This window comes from Glycine max, chromosome 4 (assembly GCF_000004515.6).
Source record: "Glycine max cultivar Williams 82 chromosome 4, Glycine_max_v4.0, whole genome shotgun sequence".
Taxonomy (NCBI): Eukaryota; Viridiplantae; Streptophyta; class Magnoliopsida; order Fabales; family Fabaceae; genus Glycine; species Glycine max.
In genome coordinates this window covers 37,824,608-37,841,111 of record NC_016091.4, presented here as the reverse complement: position 1 = coordinate 37,841,111, position 16,504 = coordinate 37,824,608, and the positions used below count along the sequence as shown (strand labels likewise).

The window sequence follows — 16,504 nt, the reverse complement described above, 5'->3', positions numbered from 1 at the left end:
CAGCCAAACAATGATGTTATATGTGCAATAGGCCAAAACATGATGTGCTCACAAGTTTACACATCTGCTGTCGAAACCACTTTGCCACAAAGGAATATGATAAAAAATACTAATACTCCACCAGTTTCGATTACAAGACCATATGTGTGCCACCATTCAGCTTGTTATGCCACCCATTATGGTTAGTAGAAGAACAAATAGACATTTAGAACTTGGGGGCAGTAGTCATGGTTATAGTGCCGAACAATTAAGAAACATGGAAGTTTCCACTTAAGGTAGGATGGGAGATGGTAGCATGGTTTTGACTAGAGTTTCTAATGAAACTCTATCAGTATTTAGAAAACAAATTGATCATAGCAATCATGAAATGATCAATACTTTGATCAATCATATGACATCAACATGTTGGGAACTACTAATGAAAGTTATCAACAAATGAATGAGATTTTAACTCAAATTGGAGTTATTTTGGCTATTCCTAGAAATCAACCTATCAATAGACCAATAATTCATGAAATTCCAATAAAGGAACAACCAATCTAGAATAATCGAAATGACCTAAGAAATCCTCAGATAGGATTAACAAATGAAGTAGGACAACCAATTGATCAAAATCCTTTATCGGTTAATAGAAATCAAAATACTAATGAAGGTTTGCTTAATGTTCCACGAAATCAATTACTTAGGGGGGCAAAATATTCAAAATGTTAGGTTGGGCCATGATGTGGTTCAAAACCCATAAATTGATCAAATGATAGAACAAGCCTTAAATAGATATTGTTTCAAAATAGGATATGCAAATCAACCATATTTTGTTTTTGCTTTTATTGACTGTGTGTTACAATCTGAATTACCAAGGGGTTGTAAAATCCTAAAGTACTGAAAATTTGCATGAGAATAAGGAGAATCTATTGTAGAACATGTGGCTCAATACTAAATTAAATATGGTGATTTGACCATAGATGAATTCCTTAAACTGAAGTATTTTCCTAGTTCTTTAACAAAAAGTGTCTTCACTTGGTTTACTACTTTACCACAAAATTTGTTCTACACTTGGGCTCAACTTGAGAGATTGTTTCATGAACATTTCTTTAGAGGAGAAACTTGAGTGAACTTGATTGATTTGGCCACTATGAAAAGATTCAATAGTGAATTAATTGAGGATTATCTAAATAGGTTTCAACAAATGAAATCTAGATATTATACACAAATCACTGAACATGAATTGGTTTGAATGGTTGCTGTACGCTTGGAATTTTCGATTTGTAAAAAGTTAGTAAATAAAAAAATTAGGGATATGACACAATTGGTAGAAAAGGTAAGAAGGATTGAACAAATAAAATATGAGAAAGAAAGAAATAGGAAATTTGACAAAAATAGAAAGGATAAAGTTACATATCAGAGGATTACAATGAGTATGATAATTATGTAAATTTTCAAGACATAGATTTCGATAATTAGGAAAATGAAGTTTATTTAGCAAAATTACAATATGGTCCTCCTTATATTTGTCAATTGTTAAAACCAGAAGAAAAAAAATTTGTAAACTCAAAATATAGTTTTGACGTTACTAAGTCTGATAAAATTTTTGATGTATAATTAAAGGATAAACAAATTGCACTTAGTGATGATCATAAAATTACAACATTTGAGCAAAGAAAAGGAAATAGATATTGCAAATTTAAATATGTCTATGGACATTGGACTTATAGTTGTTTACCTTTCAGAGATATGATACAAAAGACTATTGATGAAGAAATGTTGAAGTTTGAAGAAAAGCCTATGCAAGTGGATACTAATCCTTTCCAAGTTCAAGCCAATTATGTTGAACCTGTCAAGATTCTGATGGTAAGGGCTTTGATTGGTACTTCAAAGCTTGAAACTCTTTTTTCTGAAGATGAAGTTAATCAAGCTTTGGAAAAATTCAAGAAAGAAGAAGAATATGTATTCCCATATACTGGGGATATGTTGCTGGAGTTTCTAACAAAGAAGCATAAAGCTGGGAAAGAAGTGATGATTTGCCCTTGATTTAGTGTTGTGCTTGATAAAACTACAACAATGGCTTTCGAAGCTTCTAATTTGCAAGAATTATCAGAAAATTCAAGAAGTTGATGCTAAAGGGAAGGGAAAGCAAAAAATCAATATGACTGTGAGTCAAGTGCAAAAACCATACAATATTTCTCAAAGAAGGTCTACATATGTCTCACATGGTGGAGTCCCTTCGAATAGATGGATTTGACAGGGACATCAACAGTTATTGATGATAACCATTTAAGCTGAACAATTATGTGCCTCAAAGAGATGGAACTACTAAAGGTTCCCAAGAGGATGTTATATCACTATCAGAGTCCACCATGGGTGAATAGGAACATGTCGAAAACCTAGTGGAGAAGACATCAAAGATTGAGAAAGAGTGAAATCTTGGAGCAATAGAAAAACAATGGTATGAAACCATATATTTTTATAGGATCACTGAAGGCTCTCCCCCTAGTTTTGAAAAGAACACCCCAATTAAAATGGGTGAAGAAAACGAAGTGGTTACTTATTTTTCTGAATCAAGATTTGAAGACTCCATCGAAACAATTTGTGAAATTGTCTTAATCTTACTTGTTGAATTCACCGAGGAATATCAATTTCACTATGTGATAAGAGATTATGCAAGGGAATAGTGTTTTGAGGATCCTTCTTTGAGTCCAAAGGCTGTTTGGGTGACTCAAGTGTTTTGTTTCACTCTTTATCATCATGCTACTGTGTTTGGTCCACCTTCAGATGAAAAGAAATCTCATATGAAGCCCCTTAATCTAACTACTATGGTGGAGGATCAGATTATCAACAAAATTCAGGTGGATGGAGGAGCAACTATCAACATTCTACCAAAATCTATGAAGGTTTGGTAAGACTATTGATGATCTTATTCCTTATAATATAGTTGTGTTTGACTTTTGTGGAAAGACATATAGTTCAGATGGAATCATCTGTTTACATGTATTTGTTGGAAGTCAAAGGAGGCCTATTGTGTTTGTTGTGGTATCCTCTCAAGTAAGCTTTAACATGCTGTTTCGAAGATAGTCGATCCACAAGATGGGTGTTATTCCTTCGACTGTGCATCAGAAAATCTTTTTATGGAATGAAAATGGCAAGTTAGAAGTTGCAGAAGCAGATCAAACTTCTTATGGGGTTTGTGCTTCGTTTGCTGATGAAAGTGATAAGATACTGTCAATTACTGCACCTTTCGATATTGAGGACTCATACTATGTGAACAAGAAGACTAAAAGATGATTTCTGTTGATTAATAAGGCCATCAAGAAAACAACCACCATCAAAGAGATATGAATCCTTCAACAACGTATTCGAGCTTTATGGCTCGAATTTTGGCCTATATGACTGATTGTTTCAATAAAATGACTAAGAGAGCCATAGAAAAGGATTTGAATGGAAAGAAAGTCAAAGCGGCTACTGTGGCCGTAAATAAAATCAAAACAACTACTATGACCGTAAAGGAAGAAAGAATGATTACTAAGGTCATCAAAGAAAAATTGAATGATGAAAAAAGTACCACGAGGCTCAAAATCAGGAACAATGACAAGATAGTAGGAGATGATTTTGAGCATAATGGTGAAAGATTAAGATTAGATTGCATATATGATAATTCACCATTATCATTAGGTTTTGAAAATCTATGTCTCCTAACTTAAAGAAAATGGAATCACAAGATCCCTTAGAAGAAATCAATCTGGGGACTGAAGAAGATCGAAGGCCTCTTATATTAGTAAATTGTTAGATCAAAGCCTTCAAGAAAAAATTATTTCTTTATTGCAGGAGTTTAAGGACTGCTTTGCATGGGATTATGATGAAATGGATGGACTCAACAGAGATATGGTGGAGCATAGATTACCCATTCAAGAAGGGAGGAAACTTGTTAAACAAGCACCAAGAAGATTGGCTCCTAATGTCGTGGAAGCTATCAAGGAAGAAATTGAAAGGTTGTTGAATGCTAAATTCATTCAAACAATGAGGTATGTTGAATGGATCTCTAATATAGTTCCACTAGTAAAAATGAATGGAAAAATATGTTATGTATAGATTTTAGGGATTTAAATTCAACAACTCCTAAAGATGAATACCCTATGCCAATTGCTGATATGTTGGTAGATTTAGTAGCATGCAATTTTTTTAAAGCCTATTAGATGGGTATTCAAGTTATAATCAAATTTACATTGTTGAATAAGACATTTTGAAAACCATTTTTCAATGTCCAAGGGCATTAAGAACTTATGAATGGACAATTATGTCATTTGGTCTAAAAAATGTTGGTGCAACTTATCAAAGAACCATTAATTTATTTTTTCATGATTAAATCGACAAATTTATGCAAGTATATATTGATGATGTGGTTGTAAAGTCTGAGTTAAGAAATGACCACCTAAAGCATTTGAAATTATCATTTGAAAGAATGAGAAAACATGGATTAAAAAATGAATCCTTTAAAATGTGTTTTTGGTGTATTTGCAGGTAAATTCCTGGTTTTGTTATCCATCAAAAGGAAATCGAGAAATTTATGATGGGAACTAAAGAATAAAGTTGATTTTTGATAGGAACAAGAATACCAAGATGCTTTCAATGACATCAAGAAATTTCTTGCAAACTCATTAGTTTTAGTGCCTTTTGTGGAAGGAAGAGATCTTAAGTTGTATATTTCAACATCAAATTTGACCATTGCAAGCATGTTGATGCAAGAAGATGAAAATGACATAAAATTTATAATTTATTATCTTAGTTGAATTTTGAATGATATTGAAACTTGATATAGTCCTCCTATTGAAAAGTTGTTTTTGCTTGTATTTCTCTTGTACTAAACTTAAGTATTATATAAGACATTTCAATGTTCAAGTTCTATCTCAAAATAATGTCATAAAATTTATGTTATCTAAGTTTATATTGCATAATAGAATAGGTAAATTGGATCTTGCACTAACTAAATTTTCTTTAAATTTTGTGCCATTAAAAGCTATTAAAGGTTAGACTATAGCAGATTTCTTAGTTGATCTTACTCATGTAGAAATTTTAGAATGATTTGTAGGAATAAAACCTTGGGTGTTATATTTCGATGGTTCTAAGCATATAGATGGTTTTGGAATATGTATTGTTATAATATCTTCAAATAATATACCTTTGAGATTTTTATTGAAATTAGACTTGTATGTTCAAATAATGAAACATAATATGAAGCATTGATAGTTGGTTTAAAAACCTTAATAAAATTAGGTGCAAAACATGTTTTGATAAGAGGAGATTCAAAGTTAGTAATTAACTAATTAACTTAGAAATTTAGATGTATTAAAAGTAATTTTGTTAAAGTATTTTTCTTGAGCAATTAGGTTGTTAAGTAAATTTGATGATGATGTATAAGAATAAAGGTTGTTAAGTGGGTTTCAATAATTAAAATCCATTATCCAACCCCCACATAATTGGGTTTGAATGGATTATATTAGGTTAAATTTGATCCAAATACTCACAAAATCCAACACAATGGTGGAATCGTGCGGTTTTGGTGAATTCAAGTTTGCAAGTTAATTATCATGAATATGTTAGAATTTTCCTATTAATTACTGTGGGCTACAATTAATTGTAATATTTTGTTTTTCCAAAAATGGGTTAATATTTAAGCCCACTAAATAATGTGATTAATGGTAATGAACTTTGGACACCTAATTCTGATGAGTGCGAGAAATAGTGTGGGCTGAGCCACTAGGCCCATGATGAGAGACACCTATGGTTAATAAATAGAAAGACTAAGTCTCCTTTGACGTTGTCATTAGTTGCTATCTAGGGTTTGTCCCATTGAGAACTCTAGAGTTTGAGCGTGTGTGATCAGACAGAGGAAGACTTATTATCTTTTGGATTTCAAGTGACCGACACGTATACATGGATGATTCTTTTGATCACGTATTCAACAAGTAAGTAAATTTATCGGTGTTCTGAATTTCATATAAACTACTTGATAAATTATTTATCTTACATTTGGTATCAGAGGCAATTTATATGATTTAGAGTCTGATTATTGATTGAGTGTTTATTCTTATTTCTAATCATGTTCGGTGTGATGTGCCATCATTTTCTTCTATTTCTTAAACCCTTTTTGCACCATTATAATTACTGATTAATCTAAATTGTCAAATTAATTAGGCAGTTTTATTATTTGGGTTCATTTAGCTAATTTGATGTTTTTAATCTAGTTTCAGGAATTAATGAAACATTGGGCTTAATCTAGATTTTGGTTGTGGACTTGAAGAGGGCAAATAAAGCAGCGCTTACCTTAGTTAATTTCTAATTAGGAGATTGCAATTTTATTTAATGTGGTTCAGTGTTTATTCCGTTTTGGGCCAGAATATTGTAATAAGGCCCAGTGACTTTGAGTGACTCTTTTTAAATAGCAGCCTTGGGATTCATGCAAGGCTATTCTGTTAGACTATTATTTAGAGCATAGGGTTTATGGTTTTTACGTTTTTCTATTCTAATGCTACTGTTCACGTAATGCAATTTTCCATTTTCTGCTTCTAATTACAATTTCGTTCTTGTTTCTTCTTCTGCCTTCATTTACATTTATGCTTCATTTACGTTTCTGCTTCGTTTACATTTATGCTTTTAGTTTCATTTACGTTTTCTGTTTGAATCTATGGAAGACTAAATATTCTGGTGTTGTTTCCTTTTGAGGACGAAGCTCAACTCTCTTTGAGGTTTCGTTTATAATGTGGCTTCCTGGTAGTTTTCCCTTCACCAGTTAACCCAAATTTGTTAACATTAATCTGTGCACGCTTTGTGTTCGATTGATTGCCTCTGAGCCTAACTTGCGTTCATGCTTAATGGACGAAGGGCTAACTGGTGTATGTGTTGCCTAATCACGTATTGACAACCCTAAGTTGATTTTCGCTTAGTAAATTGAAATAGGGTTGGATTAAGTGGTTAACTGTTTGGGACGAATTCTCCATAACCCAGGACAAGAGAATGGCTTCTGAATCAGAGGAAACAAACCGTTTTTAATATTATTAGTTTCGTATTCCAGTTTACTTGTTTTGTTCATTAAATCACAAAACAAACAACCCCCCCAATCGTTATTGTTACTGCAAGTATATTATGAACATTTTTATCATTGCTCGTTGGGAAACGACCTAGGATCACTTCTTAGTTACTGCATTTTCATGTTTATTTGATTCGGGTACGACCTCAATCAAATTTGGCGCTGTTGCCGGGGAGCAGTGTCCAAAGGTTCATAATAGCTAGTGTCGTGTTAGTGTTTAATTATTTTGTGTTTTATGTTTAATTGTTAGTGTTATGTTAGTATGTGTGTTAGTGTTGTTTAGTGTCCTGGTATTTTGTTTAGTGTGTGTTCTATTTTAGTTTTTCTGTTAAGTGCTTCCCCTGTTTCAGTTTTGGGTGTTTTGCTATGAATAGTGTTTTATGACGGACTTAGCGACCACTTTTACTTGCGGCAAAACAGAGTAGTAATAGAAATCATGTAGCGACGAATTTTAGCGACCACCCATGCTGAATTATTTGAGATTTTTTGTTTTAGTAGCTAGGTTTGTTATTTTTGGCTGAATTTTTTTTGTGGTAACTTCTTTTAATCTATATTTTGTGGGAAAAATAACTAGAGCCTTTAGTTTGGTCAGATTTGAAAGTTCCAAAAAACTAGCAAATTTTGTGTTTGTCAAAACTTCAAACGGCCATAACTTTTGCTCCGGTTACCAGAATCACAATTATTATATATGTATTTGGGGTAGAAAAAAATTTCCTATGCCGTGGTAGTTGGCCATAGGCTGGCTGAGGTCTCCATCGTCCAAAAAAAAGTGATTCTGTCAAAAGTTTTTTATTTTTTCAAGTTTTATTCACTTATTTTTCTCAACCTACCATTTTTAGCTTCCATAGTTAGACTTTGAATTTTTGTCTGAAATTTTTTGTGCTATCTTATCATCATTTTATAAGGTTGATAACAAAATTTAAAGTTATTTGGATATCATTTGAGGGTAGCTGTAGTTCAAACCTACACCTTTATTTACATGACAAGGCAACTAGTTGTGCATGCTGAATGTAGTGTATGACTAGAGGCAATCCATATGACTTACAACCCTTTGATCCTGAGATAGATAGGACATTTCATAGATTAGTTAGGCATCATTTTATACCTTTTGATCATCCTGAGCATTCCATTACTGGTGAATCTGTGCATTCTGTTATTGGTGATTTTGAACATCCTGATTTTGAGCATTATAATTTTGAGCATTCTGATTTTGAACATTCTGAGAACATGGCACAACCTCCACCCTGTGAGAGTACTCTAAGGGAAATGGTTGCACCTGATTTCACCTACGAAAGCTTGTGCATCCAATACCCTGATGAGGATGTCCCATATGTTCTTAAAATTGGACTGATTCATTTGCTTCCAAAGTTTCATGGCCTTGCAGGTGAAGACCCACACAAACATTTGAAGAAATTTCATATTGTCTGCTCCACCATGAAACCCCCAGATATCCAAGAGGATCACATATTTCTGAAGGCTTTTCCTCATTCTTTAGAGGGAGTGGCAAAGGACTGGTTGTACTACCTTGCTCCAAGGTCCATCACGAGCTGGGATGACCTTAAGAGACTATTCTTAGAAAAAATTTTCCCTGCTTCTAGGACCACAGCCATCAGGAAGGATATCTCAGGTATTAGACAACTCAGTGGAGAGAGCCTGTATGAATACTGGGAGAGATTTAAAAAAACTATGTGCCAGTTGCCCTCACCATTAGATTTCGGAGTAGCTTCTCCAATATTTTTATGAAGGACTCAATAATATGGAGAGAAGTATGATAGATGCTTCCAGTGGTGGAGCCCTTGGAGACATGACTCCTGCTGAAGCCAGAAATTTAATTGAGAAGATGGTTTCCAACTCCCAGCAGTTTAGCGCCAGAAATGATGTTATAGTCATTAGAGGAGTGCATGAGGTAGCTACAAACTCAGTTGCATAATCCGAAACTAAGAAGCTTGAAGGAAAACTAGATGCATTGGTTAACTTGGTAACCCAGCTGGCCTTGAATCATAAATCTGTACCTGTCACAAGAGTCTGTGGTTTGTGCTCCTTTATTGACCACCATACAGACCTTTGCCCTTCCATGCAGCAACCTGGAGCAATTGAGCAGCCCGAAGCTTATGCTACAAACATTTACAATGGACCTCCTCAACCTCAGCAGCAAAATCAACCACAGTAGAAAAATTATGACCTCTCCAGCAACAGATACAACCCTAGATGGAGGAATCACCCTAATCTCAGATGGTCTAGCCCTCAACAGCAACAACAGTAGCCTGCTCCTTCCTTCCAAAATGCTGCTGGCCCAAGCAGACCATACATTCCTCCACCAATCCAACAACAACAACAACCCCAAAAACAACCAACAGTTGAGGCCCCTCCGCAACCTTCCCTCGAAGAACTTGTGAGGCAAATGACTATGCAAAACATGCAGTTTCAACAAGAGACCAGAGCCTCCATTCAGAGCTTAACTAATCAGATGGGACAATTGGCTACACAATTAAATCAACAACAGTCCCAAAATTCTGACAAGCTGCCTTCTTAATCTGTCCAAAATCGCAAAAATGTCAGTGCCATTTCATTGAGGTCGGGAAAGCAGTGTCAAGGACCTCAACCCGTAGCACCTTTCTCATCTGCAAATGAACCTGCCCAACTTCACTCTACTCCAGAAAAAGGTGATGAAAAAAATTTACCTAACAATTTCTGTGCAGGTGAATCTTCTTCCACTGGTAATTCTGATTTGCAGAAGCAGCACATCCCTCTTCCATTCCCTCCAAGAGCAGTTCCCAACAAAAAAATGGAAGAGGCAGAGAAAGAGATCTTGGAAACATTTAGAAAAGTAGAGGTAAACATACCTCTACTGGATGCAATAAAGCAAATTCCAAGATATGCTAAATTCTTGAAGGAGTTGTGCACTAATAAGCGGAAGCTTAAAGGAAGTGAACGAATTAACATGGGCAGAAATGTCTCTTCATTGATTGGTAAATCTGTTCCCCAAATTCCTGAAAAATGTAAAGATCCAGGTACATTCAGCATACCTTGTATTATAGGGAATAGTAAGTTTGATAATGCCATGCTAGATTTAGGAGATTTTGTTAGTGTTATGCCTCTGTCTATTTTTAATTCTCTATCTCTAGGTCCCTTGCAGTCAACTGATGTGGTAATTCATTTAGCTAATAAAAGTGTTGCCTATCCTGTTGGTTTCATAGAAGATGTCTTAGTTAGAGTTGGTGAACTTATTTTCCCTGTTGATTTTTATATTTTGAATATGGAAGATGGATTTTCTCAAGGATCAGTTCCCATCATTCTAGGCAGACCCTTTATGAAAACTGCTAGAACTAAGATAGATGTATATGCAGGCACACTATCCATGGAGTTTGGTGATATAACTGTTCATTTTAATATTCTGGATGCTATGAAATACCCATATGAAGATCTTTCAGTATTTCATGCTGAAATAATTGACCATGTTGTTGATGAATACATGACTGATCTTTATTCTAATCTGCATGCCTCTCCCTCTTCATGCATTGAGTCTGAAATTGTACTTGATCATATGTCTGAATTTGATGCTGAAAGTGAATCTGAAATTGATATTGACTGCATGTCTGGTGGTTGTGTTTTACCTCTTGAGATTGATTTTATAGAGTCAGATAGGACTAACCATGTTTCAGGAAGTACACATACCTCTGACTTTCTTTATGAGGTACAGGGTGAGAAACCATCTTCTTCTACCACTATCCAGCCGGCCACACCAGAATTGAAGCCTCTTCCATCAAATTTAAAATACGCTTACTTGGATGATAGCAAAAGTTTTCCAGTGATTATATCTGCCTCCCTTGCTGATGAGCAAGAGGAGAAGTTGTTGTATGTTCTCAAGAAGCATAAGAAGGCTATAGGCTGGACCTTGGCGGACATTCCTGGTATTAGCCCATCCACATGTATGCATCGAATAAATTTAGAGGATGAAGCTAAACCAGTAAGACAGCCACAGAGAAGACTCAACCCGGTGATTCTTGATGTAGTGAAGAAGGAGATAACCAAGCTTTTGCAAGTTGGAATCATTTATCCTATCTTCGAAAGCCAATGGGTGAGTCTCGTCCAGGTAGTCCCGAAGAAGACCGGCCTCAGGGTGATAAAAAATGAGAAGGAGGAGCTGATTCCTACTCAGGTGTAGAACAATTGGAGAGTCTGCATTGACTATAGGAGGCTAAACCAGGTTACCAAAAAGGACCATTTTCCCCTGCCATTCATTGACCAGATGCTTGAACGCCTGGCAGGTAAATCTCACTACTGTTTCCTTGTTGGTTTTTCTGGTTATATGCAAATTACTATTGCTCCTGAGGATCAGGAAAAGACCATATTCACCTGCCCCTTCGACACTTTTGCCTATAGGAGGATGCCTTTCGGCCTGTGCAATGCCCTTGGTACAATCTAGCGGTGCATGATTAGTATTTTCAGTGATTTCTTAGAAAATTGCATTGAGGTGTTTATGGATGATTTCACTGTATATGGATCCTCTTTTGATGGTTGTTTGGATAGTTTGGAAAAAGTTTTGAATAGATGCATTGAAACTAACCTTGTTCTAAATTTTGAAAAATGTCATTTTATGGTTGAGTAAGGTATAGTTTTAGGCCACATTATTTCCAAAAAGAGGCATTGAAGTAGATCTTGCAAAAATTTCTGTTATATTACAATTGCCTTACCCCTCTTGTGTGCGAGAGGTGCGATCTTTTCTTGGTCATGCAGGATTCTACAGACGCTTTATAAGAGATTTTAGCAAAGTAGCCCTTCCACTGTCCAACTTGTTGCAAAAGGAGGTGGAGTTTGACTTTAATGATAAATGCAGAGAGGCTTTTGACTGCCTCAAAAGAGCACTGACTACCACCCCCATCATCCAGGCACCCGACTGGACAACCCCTTTTGAGCTTATGTGTGATGCATCAAATTATGCATTGGGGGCTGTCCTTGCTCAGAAAATTGATAAATTGTCCAGGGTGATATACTATGCTTCTAGGACTTTAGATGCTGCCCAAGCGAATTATACTACTACTGAGAAAGAGCTTCTAGCCATAGTTTTTGCTCTTGAAACATTTCGATATTATTTGCTTGGTACCCGCATTATTATTTATACCGACCATGTAGCTCTAAAGTACTTGTTGAAGAAGGCTGATTCTAAGCCTTGGTTGATCCGATGGATGCTCTGGCTCCAAGAGTTTGACTTGGAGATCCGTGATAGGAGCGGAGCACAAAATCTAGTTGCCGATCATTTGAGTCGGATCGAACGTATATCAGATGCGGATTCACCCATTCGGGATGATTTCCCGGATGATCATTTGTATATACTGTATAGTATTTCTGACTCTCTTTCTACTCCTTGGTTTGCCAACATTGTCAATTATTTAGTTGTTTCTGTTTTTCCTCCCTTAGCATCTAAGGCCCAAAAAGATAAAATTAAAAGTGATGCTAAGCATTTTATTTGGGATGACCCCTACTTGTGGAAATTAAGCAGTGATCAGGTCATTAGACGGTGCATTCCAGATCATGAGACTGACTCAGTCCTGCAGTTCTGTCATTCTTCCGCACCGAGAGGTCATCTGGGTGTTCAAAGGACAGCTCGCAAAGTGCTTGATTGTGGTTTTTATTGGCCCACCATCTTTAAAGATGTGTGGAAGATCTGCAGCACTTGTGAGCAATGTCAGAGAGCAGGAAATACACTTACTTGGCGACAACAAATGCCTCAGCAACCTATGCTATTCTGTGAGGTGTTTGATGTCTCGGGTATAGATTTCATGGGCCCTTTTCCTGTCTCTTTTGGTTATGTTTACATTCTCCTTACAGTTGACTATGTTTTAAAATGGGTGGAAGCCAAACCCACTAGAACTAATGATGCTAAAGTTGTTGCAGATTTTGTCAGGTCTAATCTGTTTTGCAGGTTTGGAGTACCTAAAGCAATTGTTAGTGATCAAGGAACCCATTTTTGCAACAGAACAATGCATGCCCTGCTTAAAAAGTACGGGGTTGTACACAGGGTATCCACACCATACCACCCCCAGACCAATGGACAGACAGAAATTTCTAACAGGGAGATCAAGAGAATTTTAGAGAAGATTGTGCAGCCAAGCAGGAAAGATTGGAGTACCAGGCTTGATGATGCTCTTTGGGCTCATTAGACTGCCTACAAAGCACCCATAGGAATGTCTTCTTATCGAGTTGTCTTTGGAAAGACATGTCATCTTCCAGTGGAAATTGAGCACAAAGCATACTGGGCAGTGAAGATTTGCAACTTCTCTATGGATCAAGCTGGTGAGGAAAGAAAGTTGCAACTGAGTGAGTTAGATGAAATCCGCCTAGAAGCCTACGAGAATGCCAAGTTCTACAAAGAAAAGACCAAGAAGTTCCATGATAGCATGATAGTTAAGAAGGACTTCATGGTTAGGCAAAAAGTGTTATTGTATAATTCTAGGCTTGGACTCATGAGTGGTAAGTTGAGGTCTAAGTGGATTGGTCCTTTTGTTGTTACTAATGTTTTTCCTTATGGTACAGTTGAGATCAAAAGTGACTTCACAAACAAGAGCTTCAAGGTCAACGAACATCGACTTAAGTCATTCCTCACAAACCCTTTTTTAGTGGACGTAGTGGTGGAAGAGACTTCCTTACTCCACCCTACTCTTCCTCCACCATGACTTAGGGAGTTCTTCTTTTCCTATCTCCTTCTTTGCTTTTATTACACTTGTCCGATTCTATTTGATGGTTTAATTGTTTTTAATCTTTTAATTGTGCTACATTGAGTACAATGTGTTGTTTAAGTATGGGGGGTAGTGTTCTTTGGTTTTGCTAGTTTTGTCGATTTTGTTAATTTGTTAGTTGTGTTAATTTGTTAATGTTGTTAGTTTCGTCGGATTTCTAGTTTAATATTTTGGGTCAATTCTGTGTGCATGTACGACTTTGCATGTTTTTCTTTGAATTATAGGATATGTTCAAGAAATGGGTAATTGTTTTGAAAATAAAAGTTCTTGACATTTTGTGACTTGAAATCCTTGATTTTCTTCTACATGTCATGATAGTTTTGAAAGCTCAATTTGAAAGTGATGAGTTTACCTTTGTGAGAATTTGAGCCATCCATCATCATAATCATTTGGTGTGTTTTGCCCCATTGATTGCTTGCACAATAGCCTTGGCTTGATTCTTGTTGATGCTTCCTAATTCACATGCATATTTGGAAATGATTGAGGCAATTTTGTTCTTATAAGCTTCTAGCCAAATGGACTTACCTTGAATTAATTCCTTTGATAGCCCTTTTGAGCGTTGTTTCCCTTTCCTTGTTTTGAAGCTCACTACAAGCCTTAAATGAAAAACCATGATATCACCATATCCTTAAGGAATTTTGTAGCTTTGGAATTGTTTTGGGAATAAGTGTGGGGGTTTTTGTTTCATTGGATAATATGTTTGTTGGCTATGCTTCATGATGTATTTTTGGGCCATACTTGATGTACATTGTATATTGGTTAAATGTTGGACATGCTGAATGAAATGCTGTTTCTCAAATGTTTCTTGTTTCAAAAAAGAAAAGAAAAGAAAATTCGAAAAAGAAAAAGAAAAGAAATAAAGTTGAGTGAATAAGATCTTAAATGGAAAAATAATGATGAGACTCTTGGTTCTACTCTTTATGTTTAAATTTTATCTTTAGGTCTTCTTATTTTTTTTCTTAATATGCACTTATTCCCCATTACTCCTCTATTCCTTTGGGATTTAGCCACTTATTCCATATTTTTCCTACCTTGTCCTTGGCCCCATTACAACCTTAAAAAGACCTTTCGATCCTCATGTGCTTGTGTTTATGGGTTGATTGTCAATTTTAGAATCTTGCCAAGTTTATGTGGTGTTTGTTTTCATGGGTGCTTGGAGGGTAAATAGTAGCCTAGACACTTGAGAGATAGAGTGTATATCTTGTGAGGCTTTATCACTTTTCATTCTTGAGCTGATTAACTATTTTGCCATGATTTGGTTGCTTGGATGATTTTCATGAATGTCTTAACTTTTTGGATCTCCTTATGTTAGATGTTACCTATTACTTTCATTCCTTGATGTTCATTGAGAAATATGTGAATGTTTTTGTTTGTCTCTCTTTGATATCCTTGGATTTTGTTCTTTGTTTTATTTTGCCCAGGAGTGCAAAAGGCTAAGTATGGGGGGTTTTGATGTGCCATCATTTTCTTCTATTTCTTAAACCCTTTTTGCACCATTATAATTACTGATTAATCTTAATTGTCAAATTAATTAGGCAGTTTTATTATTTGGGCTCATTTAGCTAATTTGATGTTTTTAATCTAATTTTAGGAATTAATGAAACATTGGGCTTAATCTGGATTTTGGTTGTGGACTTGAAGAGGGCAAATAAAGCAGCGCTTACCTTAGTTAATTTCTAATTAGGAGATTACAATTTTATTTTATGTGGTTCAGTGTTTATTCCGTTTTGGGCCAGAATATTGTAAAGGGCCCAGTGACTTTGAGTGACTCTTTTTAAATAGCAGCCTTGAGATTCGTGCAAGGCTATTCTGTTAGACTATTATTCAGAGCATAGGGTTTATGGTTTTTACGTTTTTCTGTTCTAATGCTACTGTTCATGTAATGCAATTTTCCATTTTCTGCTTCTAATTACAATTTCGTTCTTGTTTCTTCTTCTGCCTTCATTTACGTTTCTACTTCATTTACATTTCTGCTTCGTTTACGTTTCTGCTTTTAGTTTCATTTACGTTTTCTGTTTGAATCTATGGAAGGCTAAATATTCTGGTGTTGTTTCCTTTTGAGGACGAAGCTCAACTCTCTTTGAGGTTTCGTTTATAATGTGGCTTCCTGGCAGTTTTCCCTTCACCAGTTAACCCAAATTCGTTAACATTAATCTGTGCACGCTTCGTGTTCGATTAATTGCCTCTGAGCCTAACTTGCGTTCATGCTTAATGGACGAAGGGCTAACTGGTGTATGTGTTGCCTAATCACGTATTGACAACCCTAAGTTGATTTTCGCTTAGTAAATTGAAATAGGGTTGGATTAAGTGGTTAACTGTTAGGGACGAATTCTCTATAACCCAGGACAAGAGAATGACTTCTGAATCAGAGGAAACAACCCATTTTTAATATTATTAGTTTCATATTCCAGTTTACTTGTTTTGTTCTTTAAATCACAAAACAAACAAACCCCCCCAATCGTTACTGTTACTGCAAGTATATTATGAACATTTGGTTTATCATTGCTCGTTGGGAAACGACCTAGGATCACTTCCTAGTTACTGCATTTTCATGTTTATTTGATTCGGGAACGGCCTCGATCACGGTGCATTGTATGTTTTTCAAACAACTGTAATTGTAATGCAACTATTATTTTATGATCGATTGCATTTTGTGTGTGCGTGAATTTTTTTTTATCACGATGCCTTT

The 16,504-nt window shown here is 35.6% G+C and overlaps 1 non-coding gene across 1 annotated transcript; it reads right to left on the bottom strand.

The window, feature by feature from the left end:
- Positions 1-8,683: 8,683 nt before the first annotated feature.
- LOC113001582 (small nucleolar RNA R71) lies at positions 8,684-8,791 on the bottom strand. Its single transcript, XR_003266976.1, has one exon. It is a non-coding gene; the product is annotated as a small nucleolar RNA R71 (small nucleolar RNA).
- Between the last annotated feature and the right edge of the window lie 7,713 nt (positions 8,792-16,504).